Genomic DNA, 6,049 nt, shown 5'->3' with positions numbered 1-6,049 from the left:
CGTTTCAGTTGCGCCGCATCCTAGCAGCATTAAATGCGTGCCTTGGGATTTATGGTTTGCTCGTCACAGTTTCTCGGAGGCTTATCAGCAGTATAGGTGAGGTAAATACGTACAGAGAGATTTTGAAGACAACTGACGAGTCATTTTTATTGGATGAAATGAGAAGGATAAAGAAAAGTTTCTGTTTAGAATACAATAATAATATTAAAAATTGGAATGCCGAAATTTCATTGTTTCAGATTCAGTTATTTCTTTAAGTAACGATTCCAATGATCGAACGACTTTTTGGCACAAGAATTGAGAAAATTATGAGTAGACTTGCAAATATCAATCGATTCTCATTGGTTTAAATTTAAACGAACTGAAATTGAGTTGAACACATTTTTTTTTAAGGAATTGAATATTGACTTGAATAAAATGGACTTGTTGTAACATTGGTGTGCTTTTGGTAATTTTCCGCGGAATGTTTATTTTGCCATGATTGAATAATGTCGAATATTGCGTATTTGTATAGTCAAAAACGACAAAGGCAGAATATTGATTTTCTGTTTAATGAATTTTTATCTAAATTCTTGCTAGTGTGCTGCCGTTCATTCCGAACGATTTTTTTTACTGTTTTTTGGAACGTCTAACATTAAGACAAATAATAATGAGATCGAAATAAAAATTTTAAGATATTTTATAGATTCCATGCAGAACTAAATTATGAATAGAAAATAAATTAAATTGCTAAATTTTAAATGGAAATTAATTTGTTCACATTTCCTTACAAATTCATATTTTATCTGCTTAGACATTTTTTTTATCAAGTCCAAATAAGTAAATTTAATCCATTTTTTTTCGATTGCTTGATTGGTGTATAAGCAGCAGCGGGAAATAGTCTATCAACTAATATTTGCAAGTGTAATTATTAGCTCAGCGAATTTCCCATTGCCCAATTTAGCTGGTAAATTATTTGACACTTTTTGCAACATCAAACCAAATGACGAGGATAAACTAATTAGCGTATCAGACAAAATTATTTTTTATCTGAAAGTTCGTCATTTGCGTATTATTATAATCAGATAAATCCATCAATAAATCAACAGAAGGATTTTATCTAAAAATTAAGCTATTATAATTTAATTTTTCAAATCGTCAACTTAATATTCTAATAAAAAAATCCGTCATCATAACTCCAAATTACATTTTTGAAAAAAAAATAACATTCACGTTTGGTTGGAACGCTCATCCTATTGTTGAGGCAACTTCATTTTGTACTCAACCTAATGCACTACTTTCATCGACCATAGTGGGCGTTGAAAGCTTTTTCAATATTCATAAATAAATCGCTGCATGTTAACAAAAGCTAGAGCGATTGGTAGATTTTCCTTGCGGCTGTATGATTTTTGAAACCACTTTCCGTGTGGGTTTTGCGTCAGATCCGAGCCTGAGGTGGAAAAAAACCTTGCACCTAAAGCAATAATTCAACTGGTGCAAATCTGCACACACAGGCAGCTCTAATAGAGAAAAGCAAACAGGGTTGATGATCCTCACGGCGCTATAAGAGGCGGTGCGTATAATTAAACAAACAGCGCGTTTTCACACAAGCATTCGAGGGAGCATCCCGTGGGATGCATCTCTCCGTATGTACGTCTGTCAACGCCAAATCCGCTCGGGATGCCAAACAAACAGCCGCACATGCAGATAATAAACCGCCCGTCGACTTGTTTAGTCCCGAGACTGCCAATAAATTGGCTCTGTTTGCACTCGAACGAGCTCTCCGTGTGATCGGCGCGCCTTTCTCCAGATAAAACACACAAACACTCGGCCCAATTTCCCGGATAACAACCCCCATTTGGTTTTACAGTAACGGAGCTGCCGCTTTTTGCCCGCCCCACGGCAAAAATTGCGCTTTTCTGCGCGCTTCCGATATTGCTGCGCCACGCAGCTCCCCCTCGCATTTTCTCATCGAGATTTTTTTCCGCCGAGTGGAGAAAAAGAGGTACACCTTGTACTGCCCGCAAGATCAGTTTTTGCAGTCTCGTGTAAATAAACGAGCGGCTTGTTTGCCGAGCGAATTTTGTTTCGCGAATAAAAATGATCCGCCTTTGGTTACAAAAAATGTCTGCGGTGTTTTGTGAGTTTATTTTCCCCTGCTGCCAGATAATATTTTGACATTACGCGTGGGTATAAGTGGGTGTGCGACCTCCAAACAAGGAAACATGGTTTTAATTATATTTCTATACATTAAGTATGTACTGGAGGAAACAGTAGGATTTATATCTGTTAAAATTTTGCTTACATCTAAAAACAAATTTATTTATACATAAACTTCAAAAGAATCCTCAAATGTGAATTTTTGTCCACTAAAACGGTCGGAATTTGAACAAAATCATATTTTTTCAGATAAGTTATTTTAGTATTAAGAATTTTCCTTGTATTAAATTTCTTAAGAAAAAAAACAATTAGAATTTTTTCAAAATAATTAATTACAGTTTTTGTAAAGCTACTTTTTGATATATAATCAAAGGCATCTCTTTTGATGTTGCCACATAAGTAAATCAAATAATTACCAGAATTAGTTTAACCGAGGTTTTATTTAAATTTATAATGCTATTTTATGGAATTTTTAAGATTCAAGTCAACATTTTGTGGATGGCACAAGATTCTACGTTTTATTCACGTTCAAACCTCTTTCAACATCCCTCTCCTCCTATCTTGAAAGCGAAAAAAGTGTACCAAGACAAACTAGGAGTGCTTGAACAAAGAGGAACGCTCTTTACACAATGGCTGCTTTGTAGTTCTAATGGCCTTTAATTAATTAGTGCCAATTTATGGCTGAGTAAATCCTCAGCCTTAAATTACGCTTAATTACAGTACATTTTTAATAAAAGGGTTTTAAACATTAATTTAATCCCACGCAGAAGTAAGGAAAATGTATAAGACACTTGAAAATAATTCTACCCTTGCTAGATTATTCAAAAATTGTTTAAAAACAAATTTTTTTTTTGATCCGTTACATTAGAATTGCTGGAGCTGAAAACCAATGAAATTTTTGCGGCAACTAGGAATGGCGTGTGTGAAGTTCAGCTCCACCACCACTCGAGTGAAATGCGATAATAAACTGCCTGGGTTGATATTATGCCTGCCGCGAGCTGTAGCGCAATATGTAGATATATGATTACTCTCTGTAATACTTGTTGTTCAGTGGAGCGAGAGAATAGTATGTAATATTCGCGCACACGCCGCTTTTGACACACGGCTGATTGCGAGTGCCAAAAAAGTTGAAAACTCCTCGCAGAGACACGAGACTACATTCCCCGGCGAAAACAAGGAGGTGTAAAATAGGCAGCCCAAAATCAGGCAATTTCCATGCACGAGAGACGGTCGTGAAAGTTGCGTAAGGGATAATTAATAGATCCGGTCCCAGGGTGAGCGTCTCGTTCGCTGCGAATAGAGGCTACGGGTGGATTCCAATTATTTAGAGACTAGAGAAACCGTTTCCTTCCCAGCTAGACAATTGAAATTTGGACCATGTACACGTGAGAAAATTAAATATATATTTCCAGAACAACAAACGCGTTCTGACTCTCTGGTAATGGAAGAGAATATAATTGTAGTTGTACACGAGTTGCAATCACCACCAATAAAGTGACCTGGCAGTCGGCAGAGTAATGTTGACTTGTGCAAGGAGTATAATAATTGCAATGCAACTATACAACCACCAATGAGCACACATCCGCATTGCATGAAGATACAACACGCGTTTATTAATGAGATCACAACAGCTCCAACCCTTCCGCTCATCTAATTGTGAGCCGGACATCTGAAATATACTGAAACCCTATACACGGCGCTACCAGCATGAAGGATGATCCTTATAATGTTTTATTTTAATAGAAAGTTCTATAGTCAAATTCCATTCTATGCTGATAAAACATTAAAAATTTTCTCATGATTGTATTTTAAAACTGCATTGCCTTCTAAACTGCACAATTTATTGAAAAAAGAAAATTCATTTTTAGTTTGTAAAAAGATTTTAAAATGTTTTTTCGTTTCAAAATTTTTGAAATTGCAGACCTGGCTTAAAATTGGTACAGAACTTATGCAAAACCGGTGCAGTTGTCCTGCATCATTTCTACACCTGCTCTGCATCAGTTCTGAAGCAGTTCCAAGCCAGGGGTAAAATTTTTTCTTTAGTCGGCTTCATTATTTATATCCATAAACTAGTCAAAGTATGATTTCTTTTTCAAGAAGGTTGAAAAATTTTAATTTCTCGGGATTTTATAATTCCAACAACTCGATGAAACGGCAAAAAACTCGAGCAGCCAAGTTCGGCGTCTTACGACACCTTCCGAACATGATTGGCAATAACAGAATTGATTGACTTGAAGTGGACTTGAGATTAAGATTATGCTAGGATTATTAATTTTATACAAAAATTCAAAATCACCATTTTGTGCTCTGGAAACAGCTAGTTCAAATTAGCTTCAGCTGAACAAACCCAATCTGAAAGCTTCTTTCCTGCAAATCCCAGAAGTGAGAGGGAGTCAAATAATTAGATCATCTGCTCACTCGCCGGGACAAAAGTGCGTCTGCACACCCGAGGGCAGAACAAAAAAGTTTGCCGATCACGCTGCGCTAATTGAATGAAAGGTGGCGCGCACAAGAGGAAAAAAATAGCGGAGCAAACTCGATCGGAAGCCCATTGGGTGGGTCCCCCTTGCACTTTTCCTCAATCACCAAAATGGGAACAAACGCAGGGCCGAGCGAAATTGCCAAAATTGCGAGCCCCGCGTGTCACACTCTTGAAATATGAGCCTGCAAATCATCATGGAGCGGCGCCTCGGCAGCCCCGGAGATCATTACCGCGCCTCGCATGCAAATGGACATTCTCTACGTGCAGCAGGGGGGCCCGAAAAAAAAAGTGGACGGCAAATGCAAATCCGCGCTCATACATTAAAGGGCAGGGTTAAATTACACCGACACCGAGCCGGGGCTTAAGCATAATTACGCTCTCTTGTTCAGCTTAATCTCGTCGCGCGCACGTCTCCGTTCGAGATGAAATTTACTGCTGATAAAACCAACACTTTACGAGATTTACAACTTGTCTGGCTTCATTCGACTTTATAATGTACACCTGTTATGGCAACAACGAAATGAGGGCGAGTTGCCTGCGGTTATGAAGAGGAAGCCAATGTAGTTAAACGCAGAGTTATTTGATAAACAGAGGCTGTAAATATTTACAGTGGATGAATACAATTTTCAAGCCATTTCAATTGTAAAATAATTTTTTCAATTCAAGATTTAAGTTTCAGTTTTAATTAAAACAGATTGGTAGGGTGAGAAAAAGTTGTTTGTAACAAAGTTGAATTAAAAAATTTACAGCTTGTTTTTCTTAAACAAATACTTGAAATAAAAATCTTAGATTTTGCATTTTTGCAGCTAGATTATAGCTTGAATATTTCATCTTGATTTTAGAAGTTGATAAAATAATCGCAAAAATTACAAGTTCTTAATATTAGAAAATGTCCGTTTTTAGATAATTTCAACAGAAGAACAAATAATTAAATATTTTCAATTTTGGGAATTAATTTCAAACGAAAATTCTGAAACGAAAATCTTAACAGAAATATCACAGCAATACATACTGCAAAAAAGAATAGTTACGAAAGTTTTTTCTAGAATGATTTTTAATTTACTGCATAAATTCAAAAGGAAGCGTTATTTCGAACAAGAGAACATCTCATGCGGCAAAAAGTTTCCCGGATGCAAAGCGTTTTTCTTTTCCCAACGCTCGTGCATCAACGTAATTCTTTCTTGAGCCCTCGCTAATGCTAGATATAGGCCATTTGTTTTGCATGAAGGACAAGCTGGTTGCCTACCTCCAGCAGCCGCAGGGGTTTGCAAAAGACCGCTCGGTTTACATTTACAGGCTTGTGCATGTCAGGGTCTGCCTGCTATCAGCCAAGTGGAGCAAGAAAAATGAATTTGAATAGGAAAGCTCATCGCGATGCGGCCGTAAAAACCCTTGTGAGCGTTCAGTGCGACAAGTCTCTTAATTGGA

The 6,049-nt window shown here is 37.1% G+C and overlaps 1 long non-coding RNA gene across 1 annotated transcript in view; it reads right to left on the bottom strand.

Moving 5' to 3' along the window:
• The window catches only part of LOC132193245 (uncharacterized), an 84,042-nt gene that overhangs the window by 33,929 nt on the left and 44,064 nt on the right, over window positions 1-6,049 (bottom strand). The gene's annotated exons all lie outside the window — the stretch shown is intronic.

Source organism: Neocloeon triangulifer, unplaced genomic scaffold, assembly GCF_031216515.1.
Source record: "Neocloeon triangulifer isolate White Clay Creek 2 clone unplaced genomic scaffold, ASM3121651v1 ptg000003l, whole genome shotgun sequence".
Lineage (NCBI taxonomy): Eukaryota > Metazoa > Arthropoda > Insecta > Ephemeroptera > Baetidae > Neocloeon > Neocloeon triangulifer.
Note: the sequence above shows the minus strand (reverse complement) of the source record. Positions and strands in the feature narration are given on the sequence as shown.